Here is a 17,943-nt window from a genome sequence, read left to right as displayed (position 1 = left end):
CAGCCACATATCCACTTTGCCAAACATTGAATAGGATTCCGGTGAAGCACTGCTTGCCCACAGTCTCCATTTCATACCCTTTACGTTTAGTTTTCTGCCCTTTTGTTCTCAGCTATCAACTCTTCCTACCCCCTCCCCCATAGAGCCTTTGCAAAGATTGAAAACTTTCAATATTTTTCTCACCGTAAGCAAACTTCAACATATTTTATCTCCATAGTGGGCACTTCTTTTGAGGTGGCCACATCCCTTTCAATTTGAGGTTCAATTTCAATGCAGCCCTTCAAGGATTTCATACTCATGATATTCTGTGCAGCACCCTTCATCTGATCAACTATGCTAAGCACAAGCTTTGCAGGGAACCTTACAATAATGATATTCATGAGTTGATCTTGTAGCATCCGGTGAGGCTAGATTGTCAATTTGCTGGCACACTGTGGTACTGGTGGCTTTTTGGCTCATTTTTCCCTTTAGAGGGAGAAAGGGAGCCAAACGTATGTGAGGTGCACAGGATGGCAGACATAATGAAACAAACAAGAAATATGGAGAGAAATCTGGAAACTGTATGAAAGGCCTTCAGAAGGGAGGAGGCAGAATCAAAGGGAGACTTGCATAAAGGGAGAACAGGAAAGAGAATCAGAGATGATAACTTGCATTTACATAGTGACTTTAACGTAGCGAAGCAGCTCACAGGAGCATTATAAGACAGAATTATAAGACACATAGGAGATAGTACGACAAGTAGAATCATACAGCACACGTGAGGGCCTTTCAGCACATCATGCCTGTGCCTGCTCTTTGAAAGAGCTATCCAATTAATTCCACTCCCCTGCTCTTGCCCCATAGCCCTGCAAATATTTCATTTTCAAGTATATATCCAGTTTACTTTTGAAAGTTACAACTGAATCTGCATCCACTACCCTTTCAGGCAATGCATTCCAGATCATTATAACTCATTGCAAAAAAAATCTCTGTGACCAGAAGCTTGGTCAGAGGCAGCTTTTAAAGAGGAGGCGAGAGAGGCAGAGGGGTTTAGGGAGGGAATTCCAGAGCATTAAAAGAATGCTAACCAAAGTTACAAATGACATTCTGTGTGACTGTGATCGTAGTGCATTATACCTCCTTGACCTCTCTGCAGCCTTTGATATGGTCAACCACACCATCCTCCTCTAATGCCTCTCCTCCATTGTCCAGCTGAGTGCAACTGCCCTTGCTTGGTTCTATTCTTACCTATTCAATCATAGCCAGTGTATCTTCAACAATGGCTTCTCTTCCCATTCCTGCACTGTTGCCTCCGGAGTCCCCCAAGGACATATCCTCGGGGCCCTCTCCACTACCTTGGTGACTTCAGTGTTCCCAGATGGTGGAACACTCCTCACTGTTGCTGCCCTACAAAACCTTCTCCTACCCCCAACTAAGTGCATTCTAGTGCTGTCCTTTCCCCTGGTACTATAGCAACTCACTACTCCCTCCAGTGCTACCAGACCCCTAGGTTTCCCTCCCTCCAGTTGTGACACAGCCAAGGACAGTCCTCAGTGTTCTAGACCCTAACAGCCTTCTCTGTGCCCTCTGCAGCTCTGGAGCAATGAGACTAATTGTAACAATGTAACTGCTGAAATTAGCACAAATTAAGGATTGAACCTGGAACCTTCCCTGGTTCACACAGATTTGTATCACAATAGTAGTAGATAGTAAATCCACAAACCTGTTTGCAATGGTACAAAAGGCTATAGCAATCCAGGCTACAGAGTAAGGTTATACCTTGCTCTTGGATTCTACACAGGTCCATATTCTTGACGAGGGAACTTGATAATAGCCTGCTTTCTCTTTGAAGAAGAATTAACTACAGAATAGATTTTGAAAAACTAAGTTAAATAAATATAAATATAATGTTGCACGCAAACCTGTAAAATATATAAAAATTGTGACCTAACCAGAAAATCCCCTTTTCTGCTCGTGCTTTGAGATCACACTACCTTTTAAGGAATTTCTTTTCTGTACACAAAAAAACAGGCAGCAGCTTTTATTTATTAAACGTTGTCATCAGCAGTCACATTCTTGCTCATTCATGGGCTAAAAGTATCATCTTGCTTAATAACTACTGTGCATAATCTTTGGATCAATACTATTCATTGTATAATTAAGAACAAACATGTTAAGAGAATAAAAAAGTCTGCCACATTGAAGAGGTGCCAAGGTAAGAATGAAAAGGCTTTTGTGCTAACTAATTTCTTCCAGTATAAAGATTGATGCAGTTCTATTGTATTATCCCAATCAAGAAGTTGTGTATTGTAAATATGTCTTTCTTTTTATGAGTGAGGCAATGCTGCCATATTATGATTGAACTTCTATCAGACTTGCTATAAACTTCCTTCATGTTTCCCTGATATTTTTCAGCTGTTCCTTTTATTTTTCAACATACATCAAATGCATACGCAATAATGGAATTGCTATCATGCTGTTCTTTGTATGAAATATTTGCATTTACATAGCACCTTGTCATGTTGAAATGTTTCAAAGTGCTTCACGCAATGAATTACTCTGAAGCGTGTATGTAGGTAAATGTGGGAGCCATATTGCTCGTAATGTCCATAAGTAGCAAAGAGATTAATGAGCATTTAACTTATTTTTGCTAATGTTGGTTAACGGAGCTCAATGCAGTTCAGGTCACCATATCAAACATTTCTGTTTTACCTGCACGACTTATGATGTCACTACACAATTCAATCTTCACCAACTGGTAACCAATTTGTTGACATACACTCAGCCATCTGTTGTTCTCCCTATAATAACACACCAATTACAATCGATCCTATAACATTTTTGGAACATATAATCAATAAAGTAAAGCAAAGCCTGTATATAACATCCTATCCCATCTTTCAGAAATGTTGTAAAGTGCTTCACGTACAATGAATTACTTTGAAGTGCAGTGACTTGTCTTACGGAAACAATCATGTATTTTGTGCACAGCAACATTTCAAAATGCAATGAGAGAAATTACCAGTTCATTCTTTTGGTGGTTTTGGTTAATGGGTGATGGAGGGAGGCGAGGTGGATGTATTAGCCAATACATTGGAAGTACTCACCTGTTCTTCCAATAATGCTCTGGAGCAGACGGGCCAACGTTTTAATATTTCATCCAAACAGTTACATCTCTGGCAATGCAACACTTCCTTAGTACTATAATTGGAGTGTCAGCCGAGATCATCTGCTTAAAGTATGGAATGGAACTTGAAGCTACAACCTTCTGACTCAAGTGAAAGTGCTACTAACTGAGCCAAGCTGATAAAGGAGAGAGAATTATTTTTTGCCTATAATTACAACACCTTAATAACCTAGTGGGACATCTCCTGTAGCAGTGCTCATGACTAGTTAGAACATACATTGTTCATTTTAAAAAATTCATTCTCGGGATGTGGGTGTCATTGACAAGGCCAGCATTTATTGCCTATTCCTAATGACCATTGAGAAGGATGGTGAGCTGTCTTCTTGAACTGCTACAGTCCATGTGGTGAAGGTATTCCCACAGTGCTGTTAGATCGGGAGTTCCAGGATTTTGACCCAGCAACAATGACGGAATGGTGATATATTTCCAACCTGGGATGGGTGTGTGATTTGGAAGGGAATCTGAAGGTGTTGCTGGTCCTGTATGCCTTCTGCCCTTGTCTTTCGAGATGGTGGAGATGGGTTTGGGAGGTGCTGTTGAAGCTTAACATCACAGATGTGTTAGATCTGAGCTCGGTGCCAAGGTGAAGACCCAAGACTCCTATTGCTGGACATCACCAAGAATGACAAGAGTGAAAATGAGGTAACCAAGACAGTAGTGATTAGGTATTACTAATGTTGGGTTTTAAAGATTTATTAATTGCAGGAGCAATAGAAGATTGAGGCAGGGTAAGGTGCTTCACTATTTTCAAACTTTGGAAAGTACAAGTTGTTAGAGAAACTTCCAAACCTGTTTGTGAAGAAGACACGGAGACGAGGATGCTTTGGTGGAGATTGTTTATTGCTTGCCACAGAGCTTATATCTGTTCTCCAAACAATATCACCAGCCAGTGCTGGCTGGCTCTTCTTTGTATATACATAATTGAATACAATTGACTAATTAGCACCCAACACCTGTTCGACCTATTATCTTGAACTAACATTTATTAACCGACCTGAACCGATTCCCCCTTTTTTCTTTAAATTAAATACTTTCTGTTACGACCCGGTGAGAAAGGTGTTTAGGGTTCTCTTTCAGCCTTCACCTGGTCTTACCGTAACAGGGTTTAATTTTAAACACTGTTATTCACCCTTGGTGAAGCCTTGTTCACCTCTTTCCAATTATAAGGCAAAGAAACCAGCACAAACAGGCTTTCTTAGGGTTAAAGAAGAAAAGTTGAAATTTATTAAACTTCAACTCTAATTCAGTTAACGCCTACAGATTCACGATGCACCCCACGCTAGCATGCATATGCGATACACATATGCAAATAGAGACAGAAAAGAGCAGAAGAAAAATAAAGTGGAAACGTTTAAGGCAATATCTGAAGAGTTGTTGTTATGGTTCTTCAAGCTCACTGTAGAGTCCTTGATTGTTGGTAGATCTTGCTTTTCGTTGGGGTCCAGTATTCTTCTTAAACCTTGTTCGCTGTAGGAGACTTTTCTCTCTTGGGGTTCATGTGTCTTCAGTGGATTCAGAGGCTTGTGAGAAAGAGATGGGAGCAGACAGGAGAGGAGGTCTGCTTCAGTCCAGGAGCAAAGAGACACTCTCTGAGTTCAAAGTGTTTGTACAATTCACAAAAACCCAGGTTGCCAAGCAGGTTATTCATGTGACCAACTGGTCTGACCACGTCTTGGATTACAGCGGTCTCTGGAATGCTCCTCTTACACACAATACCTGGTGATCAAGGTCCATTGTGGGTTGAATGTGTCAGGGAATGGTCCTTTGTCCTTCCAATCACCGTCTGTTATTATGCAAATGTCTTTTCCAGCTGGAAAGGTCTGCTATCCTGTCCCTTGTTTTGCACATTCAGCCAATGTTTGCATTTCCTTGTGGCCTTTCCTGCCCTTCCTATAATGGTGGCTTCCCTCCATTCACTAGTCTCTTATGGCAGGAGACTGAGTGAGACCAGCAGTGTTTAAAAAGTGCAGTGGCAGCGGGAAAGAAGGAGACTGAGTGAGACCAGTGGTATTTTAAAAAGAGGAGCGGCAGCGCGCCTGAATTTTGAAAGGGGAAGCCAACAGTGACATCACAGGAGAGCTGCAAGGTGATTGGTTGGTGAGTAGCAGCTGTTAGAATATCTTAAAAAATAAGGGGTAAGTTTATTTCTGTTGAAAATAAAACCTCTGGAGATAAGGTGAGTACTACTAAAGTGTTTTTTTTTAAAAGAATTTTAGATTGAAGCAGGTAGAACAAGGCCCCTAGTTTTTAATTCAGGGAGTAACTAATTAACCTAAGGGTAAGTCATGGCAGGAGAGCTCAGCCCCGTGATATGCTCCTCCTGCGCTATGTGGGAAATCAGGGACGCTTCCAGTGTCCCTGACGACCATGTGTGCAGGAAGTGTATCCATCTGCAGCTACTGACTACCCGTATTATGGAGCTGGAGCTGCGGGTGGATTCACTGGAGCATTCGCGATGCTGAGGACGTCGTGGATAGTGCGTTTAGTGAGGTGGTCACACTGCAGGTAATGGCTGCACAGGCAGAAAAGAGATGGGTGACCACCAGACGGAGTAGTAGGCGCAGGCAGGTAGTGCAGGAGTCCCCTGTTGCCATCTCCCTCTCAAACAGATATACTGCTTTGAATACTGTAGGGGGGGGGGGGGATGACCTCCCAGGGGAAAGCAGCAACAGCCAAGTTCGTGGCACCACGGAGGGCTCTGCTGCACAGCAGGGGAGGAAAAGGGTTGGAAGAGCTATAGTGGTAGGGGATTCTATCGTAAGGGGTGCAGATAGGCGTTTCTGTGGCTGCAAATGAGACTCCAGGATGGTATGTTGCCTCCCTTGTGCTAGGGTCAAGGATGTCTCGGAGCGGCTGCAGGACATTCTGAAAGGGAAGGGTGAGCAGCCAGAGGTCGTGGTCCATATTGGTACTAACGACATAGGCAGGAAAAGAGATGAGGTCCTGCAAAGTGAATATAGGGAGTTAGGCAGAAGGTTAAAAAGCAGGACCTCTAGGTTGTAATCTCAGGATTACTCCCTGTGCCACGTGCTAGTGAGGGTAGGAATAGGAGGATTAGGCAAATGAATGCGTGGCTGAGGAGCTGGTGTAGGCGGGAGGGCTTCAGCTACTTGGATCATTGGGATCTCTTCTGGTGCAGAGGTGACCTGTACAAGAAGGACGGATTGCATCTAAACTGGAGGGGGACCAATATCCTTGCGGGGAGGTTTGTTGGCACTACTCGGGAGGGTTTAAACTAATCTTGCAGGGGGGTGGGACCCAAAGTAGTAGTCTCTCAGATGAGATAGTTGAGGCAAATGTAGAGGTTAATGCAAGCAAGTCCAGTAGGCAGGCCGGGCAGGGGCAGGACAGAGAGCGTGGAAGGTCTGGTAGGCTAAAGTGCATTTAATTTAATGCAAGAAGCCTTACAAGTAAGGCAGATGAACTCAGAGCATGGATCGGTACATGGGATTGTGATATTATTGCTATTACGGAAACGTGGTTGAGGGATGGGCAGGACTGGCAGCTCAATGTTCTGGGGTACCGATCTTTCCGGCGTGACAGAGGTGGAGGTAAGAGAGGAGGGGGAGTTGCACTATTGATTAGGGAGGACATCACGGCAGTACTTAGAGAGGATATCCCGGGGGGAATGTCCAGCGAGGCCACATGGGTAGAACTTAGGAATAAGAAAGGGTGATCACTTTGATGGGATTATACTATAGGCCCCCCAATAGTCAGAGGGAAGTGGAGGAGCATATATGTAGGGAAATCACTGATAGGTGTAGGAATTATAGGGTTGTAATAGTAGGTGCTTTTAACTTCCCTAATATTGACTGGGACTGCCCTGCTGCTAAGGGATCAGATGGGGAAGAATTTGTTAAGTGTGTCCAGGATAGTTTTCTGAAGCAGTATGTGGATAGCCCTACTAGAGAAGGGGCTACACTTGACCTCCTCTTAGGAAATGAGGATGGGCAGGTGGTTGATGTGTCAGTGGGGGAGCACTTTGGTACCAGTGACCATAACTCTATTAACTTCAACACAGTTATGGAAAAGGATAGGACTGGTCCTCAGGTTGAAGTCCTAAATTGGGGGAAGGCTAATTTCGATGGCATCAGACAGGAACTCTCAAAAGTTGAATGGGAGAGGCTGTTTACAGGTAAAGGGACATCTGGCAAGTGGGAGGCTTTTAAAAGTGAGATCGGAAGAGTTCAGGGCCGGCATGTTCCTGTTAGATGGAAGGGCAAGGCTGGCAAATTTAGAGAACCTTGGTTGACAAGGGATATTGAGGGTCTGGTCAGGACAAAGAAGGAGGCATATGTCAGGTATAGGCAGCTGGGATCGAGCGAGTCCCTCGAGGAGTATAGGGGATGTAGGACTACACTTCAGAAGGAAATTAGGAGGGCGAAAAGGGGCTATGAGATTTCCCTGGCAGATCAGATAAAGGAGAATCCTAAAAGATTCTATAAGTATATTAAGAGTAAAAGGGCAGCTAGGGAGAGAGTAGGTCCCCTTAAGGATCAGTGTGGCAATCTATGTGTGGAGCCACAGGAAATGGGCGAGGTCTTAAATGAATATTTCTCGTCCGTATTTACCGTGGAGAAGGTCATGGAAGATAATGAGTTCAAGGGAGGGAACACCAATATCCTGGAGCATATCAACATTACAAAGGAAGAGGTGTTGGAGGTTTTGAAGCGCATTAAGGTGGATAAATCCCCAGGGCCTGACCAGGTGTATCCTAGGATGCTATGGGAAGCAAGGGAGGAGATTGCTGGGGCCCTGGCAGAGATTTATGTATCATCGTTAGCCATGGGTGAGGTACCGGAAGACTGGAGGATAGCTAATGTTGTGCCTTTATTTAAGAAGGGCAGCAGGGATAAGCCAGGGAACTACAGGCCAGTGAGCCTTACATCAGTGGTGGGAAAGTTATTGGAAGGGATTCTGAGAGACAGGATTTATATGCATCTGGAAAGGCATGGTCTGATTAGGGATAGTCAGCATGGCTTTGTGCGTGGGAAATCATGTCTCACGAATTTGATTGAGTTTTTCGAGGAGGTGACCAAGAGGATTGAGGAGGGCAGGGCGATGGACGTTGTCTACATGGACTTTAGCAAGGCCTTTGACAAGGTCCCGCATGGTAGGCTGGTCCAGAAGATTCAAACACATGGGATCCAGGGTGAGCTAGCAAATTGGATACAAAATTGGCTTGGTGATAGGAGGCAGAGGGTGGTAGTGGAGGGTTGTTTTTCAGATTGGAGGCCGATGACCAGTGGTGTGCCGCAGGGATCAGTGCTGGGCCCTCTGTTGTTTGTCATATATATTAATGACTTGGATGTGAATGTAGGGGGCATGATTAGTAAGTTTGCAGATGACACCAAAATTGGTGGTATAGTGGACAGTTAAGAAAGTTGTCTAAGGTTACAACAGGATATAGATCAACTGGGAAAGTGGGCAAGGGATTGGCAAATGGAATTTAATGCAGACAAGTGTGAAGTGATGCATTTTGGGAAGTTAAACCAGGGAAGGACATATACAGTGAATGGCAGGGCCCTGGGGAGTGTTGTTGAGCAGAGAGACCTTGGGGTGCAAGTACATAGTTCCCTGAAAGTGGCAACACAGGTAGACAGGGTGGTGAAGGTGGTGTATGGCATGCTTGCCTTCATTGGCCGAGGCATTGAGTACAAGAGTTGGGACGTCATGTTACAGTTGTACATAACGTTGGTTAGGCTGCATTTGGAGTACTGTGTGCAGTTCTGGTCGCCGCACTACAGGAAAGATGTGATTAATCTAGAGAGGGTGCAGAAAAGATTCACAAGGATGTTGCCTGGTTTGGAGGGCTTGAGTTATAAAGAGAGATTGGATAGGCTGGGTCTGTTTTCCCTGGAGCGAAGGAGGCTGAGAGGGGACATGATGGAGGTATATAAAATTATGAGAGGCGTAGATAGCCAGAGTCTGTTTCCCATTGTAGGAGTGACTAAAACTAGAGGGCATAGATTTAAGGTGAGAGGGAGGAGGATCAAAGGGGTAAATTTTTCACACAAAGAATAGTGGGTATCTGGAATGAGCTGCCAGAGGAGGTGGTGGAGGCAGGAACAGTAACGACATTTAAGAGGCATATGGACAGGTACTTGAATGAGCAAGGCAAAGAGGGATATGGAATTAATGCAGGCAGATGGGATTAGCATAGATAGGCATTATGGTCGGCATGGACGCGGTGGGCCGAAGGGCCTGTTTCTATGCTGTACGACTCTATGACTCTATATATGTCACTCTAATCTCAACTTTCAGTAGTTGGCCTTATCTTAATCTTCACTATCACTTGGTCCACTCTCAGTCAGCCCATCATCTGCCACAATCTGTTGCTCGCAAAGGTCCGACATACATGCATGTGAAGTACATGGTGCATCATCAGTGTCCATCATTTGTTCAGATTCAGTCAGTGTATAATCAGTGCCAATAAGCCACAAGGAATGTACTCTAATGGTTTGGTTGCTATGTTGCAAAATCACCATTTTGCCATCAGTGCCTATAACTTTTCCTGGGCCTCTCCATTCATTCTTTCTGCCCTTCTCTTTTGTAATACACCATATCCCCGGTACCAAAATTATTTTCTGATGGCCTGATCCGATACCTCAAAGCTCTCCTGATTTTTTCTGAAACCTCTGCCTTAACAAATGCTCTTCTCCCTGCATGCATGGCATTCAAATGTTCTGCAAAAATTGAACTAATTGTAGTCCCCTCTAAAGCCGGGCAATGATCCCACATTACCGAAGGCATTTTCGGATTCCTGCCATAAACTAATTGATAAGGGCTGTAACCCCCAATCATTTGAAACGTGTTTTTCGCATGTACTGCCCACGCCAGAGCATTAGTCAATTTACAATTTGGCTGGTCGTCTAACATTTTTCAGAGCATTTCGTCAGCCACTGCATGATTTCTCTCCCAAGTCCCAATACTAAAAAGGACTATCTGCTGCTGCGTGCATTCCTACAATATTCATATTTTCTCACATACTCCTGAACTCATCCTTGGCAAATTCTCCTCCATTGTCAGTTAGAAACCTTGCTGGTGATCCTGTTCCTATCCACCTTTCCATTATTTTGTCTTTACTATAAATTACCGTCGGTAGACTGAATCTAGTTGCTATGTTTATAAAGTGTCGAATAAAAATGTTTTTTTCTTTATCCCATATCTTCAAGTCCATTGCTACGGTTTCATTAAAGTCCCTTGCTAATGGGAGACTCACTGTGGGTCGCGATGGCGTCCTTCTGTATATTTTACAAATATCACATTTTACACTGATATCTTCGATAAGTTTAGTGTCGTCGTCATCTATTACCCCTGCATCTTTTAACAGAATCTTCAAACTCTGACAAGATGGATCTGCAAACTGTCCATGTAGTTTTGAAATAATTTGCCTTTTCTCCTTGAAATCCCTACCCCCTGATGCCATTAATACTTCTTTAACCTCCTGCTTAGAGATGTTAGGTCTCACTAAAAGGAATACAATAATGTCCCGACTGTGTAAACCGCAAAGCTACAGATTTCCCATATGCCTTATGTTCCATATCCAATTTCATCCGAGCCTTTTTCATAGACAGTTTACTTAACAGCAAAGGTATATTACTGGATACTACATCCGTACTAATAAAATGGTTTACCCCTGCTATTTTACACGGAATTACCACTCTTTTTAGTGATTTCAATGTGTTGTCATCCCCAAACCTGAAACAGGAAGAACTGTCATATCCCTTGACCTTCCAGAAACATAGAACCATAGAAAAATTACGGTACAGAAGGAGGCCATTCAGTCCGTCGTGTCCGCGCCGGCTGTAAAATCTAGCCGCCCAATCTAATTCCTCTTTCCAGCACCTGGTCCACAGCCTTGCCGGTTACAGCACTTCAGATGCATGTTCAGGTACCTTTTAAAAGAATTGAGGATTTTTGCCTCCACCACCGATCCTGGCAGTGAATTCCAGACACCCAGCACCCTCTGGGTGAAAAAGTTTTTCCTCATCTCCCCTCTAATCCTTCTACCAATCACCTTAAATTTGTGCCCCTGGTCATTGACCGCTCCACTAGGGAACACAGGTCCTTCCTGTCTACACTATCTAGGCCCCTCATAATTTTGTACACCTCTATTAAGTTACCCCTCAGCCTCCTCTGTTGAAAGGAAAACAACTCTAGCCTATCCAATCTTTCCTCATAGCTGCAACTTTTGAGCCCTGGCAACATTCTTCTAAATCTCCTCTGTATTCTCTCCAGAGCAATTACATCCTTTCTGTAATGTGGTGACCAGAACTGTACGTGATACTCCAACTGTGGCCTAACTAGTGTTCTATACAGTTCCAGCATTACATCCCCGCTTTTGAATTCTAAATCTCAGCCAATAAAGGAAAGTATTCCATATGCCTTCTTCACCACTCTGTCTACCTGTCCTGCCAAGTTCAGGGACCTGTGGACATGCACTTCTTCCACCCCTCTCAATATCCTCCCGTTTATTGTGTATTCCCTCGCTTTATTTGCCCTTCCCAAATGCATTACCTCACACTTCTCTGGATTGAATTCCGTTTGCCACTTTTCCACCCACTCGACCAAACCATTGATATCATCTGGAGTCTATGGCTATCCTCTTCACTATCAACTACACGGCCAATTTTTGTGCCATTAGAAAATTTCCTAATCATGCCTCCCACATTTAAGTTCAAATCATTAATATATACCACAAACATCAAGGGACCCAACACTGAGCCCTGTGGAACGCCACTAGAAACAGCTTTCCATTCACAAAAACATCCGTCGACTACTACCCTTTGTTTCCTGTCCCTGAGCCAATTCTGGATCCAATCTGCCACATTGCCCTTGTATCCCATGGGCTTTCATTTTACTGACCAGTCTGCCTTGTGGGACCTTGTCAAATGCCTTACTAAAATCCATGTAGACCACATCCACTGCACTACCTTCATCAATCCTCCTGTTACTTCCTCAAAAAACACAATTAAATTAGTAAGACATGAACTTCCCTTAACAAATCCATGCTGACTATCTCTGATTAATCCATGCCTTTCTAAGTGGCAGTTTATCCTGTTCCTCAAAATAGATTCTAATAATTTACCCGCCACCGAGCTCAGACTGACTATAATTATTTTGGCCTATCCCTCGCACCCTTTTTACACAATGATACAACGTTCACAGACCTCCAATCATCTGGTACCTCCTGTATCTAGTGAGGATTTGAAGATGATCCTCAGCGCATCTGCTATTTCCTCCCCAGCTTCCGTTAACAACCTGGGGAGCAATCGATCCGGTCCTGGCGATTTATCCACTTTCAAGGATGTCAGACCCTCTAGTACTTCCTCTCTCATTATGCTCATCGTATCTAATATTTCACACTCCTCTAACTACAATGTCTACATCAACCCTCTCCTTTGTGAAGACAAAGACAAAAAAACCCCATGAAGAACCCTGCCCACATGTTCTGCATCCATACATAAGTTCCCCTGTACGTCTCTGATAGGCCCTACCCTTTCCTTAGTTATCCTCTTGCTCTTAATGTACTGATAAAACATCTTTGGGTTTTCCTTGATTTTACCTGCCAATAATTTTTCATGTCCTCTCTTTGCTTTTCTAATTTCCATTTTTACTTCACCCCTGCACTTTCCATATTCCTCTAGGCTTTCTAAATTATTAGGATGTTTATGATCGTCATAAGCTTTCTTTTTCTGCTTTAACTTACCCTGTAAGCTTCTAGATAACCAGGAGGCTCTAGATTTGGCAGTACCAACCTTTATCTTTATGGGGACATGCCTACACTGTGCCTGTGGTATCTCGCTTTTGAATGCCTCCCACTGGTTTGCCACTGATTTTCCTTCAAGTAGCTGTATCCAGTCCACTTTCATCAGGTCACCTCTCAGCTTCTTAAAATTCACCTTGCCCCAATTTAGAACTCTTACTCCTGTTTTATCTTTGTTGTTTTCCATGATTATGCTAAAACTTACTGTAGTATGGCCACTATCTCCAAAATAGTCACCCACTGTTACTTCATCCACTTGCCCAGCTTCATTACTGAAGACCAAATCTAGAATTGTGCCCCCTCTCATTGGGCTTGTTACATGCTGGCTAAAAGAGTTCTCTTGAACACAGTTCAAGAATTTTGTCCCCTCTGTGCCCTTCACACTGTTTGTATCTCAGTTGATATTGGGGAGTTGAAATCCCCAACTATTATTGCCCTATAGTTTTTGCACTCATAAATTTGCCTACATATTTGTTGTTCTATCTCCCTTTCGCTATCTGGGGGTCTGTAGTACACTCCCAGTAGTGTGGCTGCCCCTTTTGTATTTCTGAGCTTCAGCCATATGCCTCATTTGATGATTCATTTAGCATATCAACCCTCCTCAAAACTGTTATTGATTCCTTAACCAATAATACTACACCCCACCTTTTTTATCTCCCTCTCTATCCCGCCTGAAAACTCTATATCCAGGGATGCTGAGTTGCCCTCCTTAAGCCAAGTTTCTGTTCTAACAACAGTATCATGTTGCCATGGTCTATCTGTGCCCTCAGCTCATCGGCTTTATTTACTATACTCCTTGCATTTAAATAAATATAGAAACATAGAGAATAGGAGCAGGAGTAGGCCATTTGGTCCTTCGAGCCTGCTCCGCCATTCATTATGATCATGGCTGATCATCCAACTCAGTAGCCTGTTCTGGCTTTTGCCCCATACCCTTTGATCCCAAGAGTGATATTATTATTTTTTTTTAAGAGATACAGCACTGAAACAGGCCCTTCGGCCCACCGAATCTGTGCCGACCATCAACCACCCATTTATACTAATTCTATATTCCTACCACATCCCCACCTGTCCCTATATTTCCCTACCACCTACCTATACCAGGGGCAATTGCTAATGGCCAATTTACCTATCAACCTGCAAGTCTTTGACACGTGGGAGGAAACCGGAGTACCTGGAGGAAACACACGCAAACACAGGGAGAACTTGCAAACTCCACACAGGCAGTACCCAGAATTGAACCCGGGTCACTGGAGCTGTGAGGCTGCGGTGCTAACCACTGCGCCACTGTGCCGCCCATATCTAACTCCTTTTTGAAAAACACAATGTTTTAGCCTCAACTGCTTTCTGTGGTAGCAAATTCCACAGGCTCACCACTCTCTGGGTGAAGAAATTTCTCCTGATCTCAGTCCTGAAAGGTTTACCCTGTATCCTTAGACTATGACCCCTGGTTCTGGACTCCCCCCACCATCGGGAACATCTACCCTGTCAAGTTCTGTTAGAATTTTATAGGTTTAATACCCTTTAACGCTGCCAAATTCCTGTGCTGCACACTTTTTAACCTTGGCTTCTTCTGTCTTTCAGAGTCACTCTCTAATTTTCTGTCTCCTGGTCCTTGCCCTGAAATTGCCCTATGTAAGTCTGCGCTCAGGTTCCCATCCCCCTGCCAAGCTAGTTTAAACCATTCCCAACAGCACTAGCAAACCTTCCCGCAAGGATATTTGGCCCAGTCCTGTTCAGGTACAGACCGTCTGGCTTGTACAGGTCCCACCTTCCCCAGAACCAGTCCCAATCCCCCAGAAATCTGAAGCCCTCCTTCCTGCACCATCTCACCAGCCACGCATTCATCTGGGGTGTATTTTCCTATTTCTCTACTCACTAGCACATGGCCTTGGGAGTAATCCAGAGATTACTACCTTTGAGGTCCTGCTTGCTAATCTCGTTCCTAACTCTCTAAACTCAGTCTGCAGAACCTCGTCCCTCTTTCTTCCTATATCGTTGGTACCAATGTGAACCACGACCTCTGGCTGTGCACCCTCCCCCTCCAGAATGCTCGGTAGCTGCTCGGTAATATCCATGGCCCTTGCACCAGGGAGGCGACATACCATCCTGGAATCACGTCTGTGACCACAGAAACCCATGGTGCTCTACTCATGACTCTCGCTGCACTCTCCAGAAGAACCCTCTCTCCCATCGGTACTCCGAACTGAATACCGGTTAGACTACCTGCACTACCTGCCTTGACCACCTTGTCTGTCTGGCAGCCACCCAGTCCCTCTCTGCCTGTGTTCTCTTAAGCTCCGGGGTGACTACCTCCTGAAACGTGCTATCCACTTAGTTCTCTGCCTGGCGGATGCGCCACAGTGACTCCAGCCACCACTTGAGTTCTGAAACCGGGAGCTCAAGCTTCGGCAGCCAGTGATGCTTGCTGCAGATGTGTTTGTCAAGGATGCATGGTGCGTCCATGACTTTCCACATACCACAGGAGACACATTCCACTTGGCCGAGCTGCCCTGCCGTTACTTAGCTTTTCAACTAAATATTGCTAATGTAATAAGTGGAATAACATACCAGTTACTTGCCAATCAGCTTCTTCCCCTATACCGTGGAGGCTGAAAACGCAGAAACGAAAGAGACCAAAGAGCACCTCTTTCCCCTAGTCAGTAAAATCCCTCACACACAACTCACAGCCTCACACTCTGTTCAAACAGCACTATTCTAAGTAGTAACTATGAATAAATTACACTAATTAAAACAAAACCTCAGTAGTACTAACCTTATCACTTACACAGTAGCTATTTGAGGGTTTAAAAAAAGAAGTTTTTCCCCTTATTTATTTAAAGCTATTTACAGGCAATAACAGCTGTTACTTACCAACCAATCAGCTTACTGATCTGCCATGATGTCACTAAGTTTTTTTTCTTTTATTCTGGTCTTCCTTGCTTAAAGAATCCATGTAACACTTTAACCCCCAGTCCACTCCACATACTGTGGATGTACACCCACTGTCTAGTTCTTTGAATCTGCGACGAGGACACTCATTACCAGACTGAAGCTTCTCGTGACCGGTACAATTCCTTCTGATTGATCAGTAGTGTCATCCTCACCTTCCGAACCTGCCACATCACGTGTCATCTCAAAAACCCTGTTATTCCTTTTTGGACAATGCAATGCATAATGATACTTTGAATCACATCAGAAACACCTGTTGACCACCCCTTGGTTATTTCTGGGATTCATCCTTCTGCCATAATTGCCCAATTCCTGCCGTCTGTTATAGCTGCCCAAAGGGTCTCTATCCTCATTCATTTTGTGTGTGTTTCTCCTTTTCGACTGATGCTTGAACCCCATCGTTGCAACCTTGCATATAGTTGGTTAAACTTCATAATGTATTCTTCTATGGAAAAACCATCCATTTCTCTAAATTTATCAAAGTCTGACCACGCCTCATAGGCACTCAATAAGTAATCTTTCATATAAATTTTATCCATAAATTGTAAGAGATTGTCCAAACCTTTCTCATTGTCCAAATGATGAACCTCATGCTCCGAGAACACTTTGGCCCTGATCTTGCTTCTTGCGGGAAGTGAAAGTGCAAGGGCCATTCCTTGCTTCCTTTTAGGTAAAGACGTAACCCGTGTCCATTTAGCAACTTCATTCTTTCATTGATCGTTCGGCTTCACAAAACAGCGGTGGAAAATCATATCCTGACACCTTACACTTGGTTTCAATCATCTTTCTTCAAAACAAACACTCCAAATACAGCTTTCTCAAAAAAAACCTCCAATCCTAATTTCCTGTCTGAAAACAAAGCTTAGTCTCCAATCTTCACTTTCAGGCAACCATCCTCTGCTACCAATGTTAGCGAAATCTCCAAGCCTGTTTGTGAAGAAGACACTGAGACTAGGATGCTTTGGGGGAGATTGTCTATTGCTTGCCACAGAGCTTACTTCTGCTCTCCAAACAATACCACCAGCCAGTGCTGGCTGGCTCTTCTTTATGTATACATAATTGAATACAATTGACTAATTAACACCCAACACCTGTTCGACCTGTTATCTTGAACTAACATTTATTAACAGATATTAACATAAGTGAGAGTAGCAGAAGGTGTAATAACTGTTCAGTTCCGTGGTGTGTAGGATTGGAGAGCAAGGAGCATGTGTAGGACAATGTATTTCGAGTTTAGAAAGAACAGGGAGGAAAATTCAGTGGAGTACCAACCACAGCAATATCAGTAAAACAGAATTAGTTATCATGTGATTCTCTTCAATACATTAACTTCCTTTGACTGCAATAACCGAAAAATAAAATTACAAAAGATTGCAAAGATTAGAATTTGAATAAATGTTTAAATAAATGCATACAAGGGGTTGTAGAGCGTTAAACATTACCTTGATATCTTTGAGATCTGTGCTTGAATGCAGTCCTGATTGAAGAGATCAAAGGTCCTTGAAATATTATTTATTCACAAGCCAATTGAGACAAGCTGCCAGGGTACATGGATGGCAAAATCGCATGCTGCCTGGGGTGTTGTGTTCGGTAAGGAACGCATGCAGTGGAGAGGCAAGACGCAAGTTTCCTAGGGCAAATAAAAAAATGCTGGAAATACTCAGCAAGTCAGGCAGCATCTGTGGAGAGAGAAACAGAGTTAATGGGCTGGATTTTACCAAGCCCCTGACATCGGGCTCTGTGTGCCAACCTTGTGTTGCCTGGAGTTGTGCAATGGATTGAGAAGCCTCTTATTCTTACTGGTGCTGCTCATTTCAATGGCTGGAATAGCTTCTCTGCCAAATTAGTCACAATTGCTTCCCAAATTTGCATTGTATAATAGATAACAGCCTGAGACAAGTGCTGGTTCAGGATTACGTGGAACCAGAAAAGTGGTAATAATTCACTAAATTCCTTGTGCTACAGATGTTGAACACAAGAAGTGTGACCTTTTGGTGATAACAGTTTACTTATTTATATCTTGCATCAACTTCACTTGCAGAAAACAACATTCTGT

General features: G+C 43.6%; 1 long non-coding RNA gene across 1 annotated transcript; it reads right to left on the bottom strand.

Moving 5' to 3' along the window:
- Nucleotides 1-1,702: 1,702 nt before the first annotated feature.
- LOC137358622 (uncharacterized) lies at nucleotides 1,703-17,688 on the bottom strand. Its single transcript, XR_010971252.1, has 3 exons — nucleotides 17,330-17,688; nucleotides 2,692-2,780; nucleotides 1,703-1,840 (listed from the first exon to the last, which is right to left on the bottom strand). It is a non-coding gene; the product is annotated as an uncharacterized lncRNA (long non-coding RNA).
- Nucleotides 17,689-17,943: the final 255 nt, after the last annotated feature.

The sequence above is a fragment of the Heterodontus francisci genome, chromosome X (assembly GCF_036365525.1).
Source record: "Heterodontus francisci isolate sHetFra1 chromosome X, sHetFra1.hap1, whole genome shotgun sequence".
Taxonomy (NCBI): Eukaryota; Metazoa; Chordata; class Chondrichthyes; order Heterodontiformes; family Heterodontidae; genus Heterodontus; species Heterodontus francisci.
Note: the sequence above shows the minus strand (reverse complement) of the source record. Positions and strands in the feature narration are given on the sequence as shown.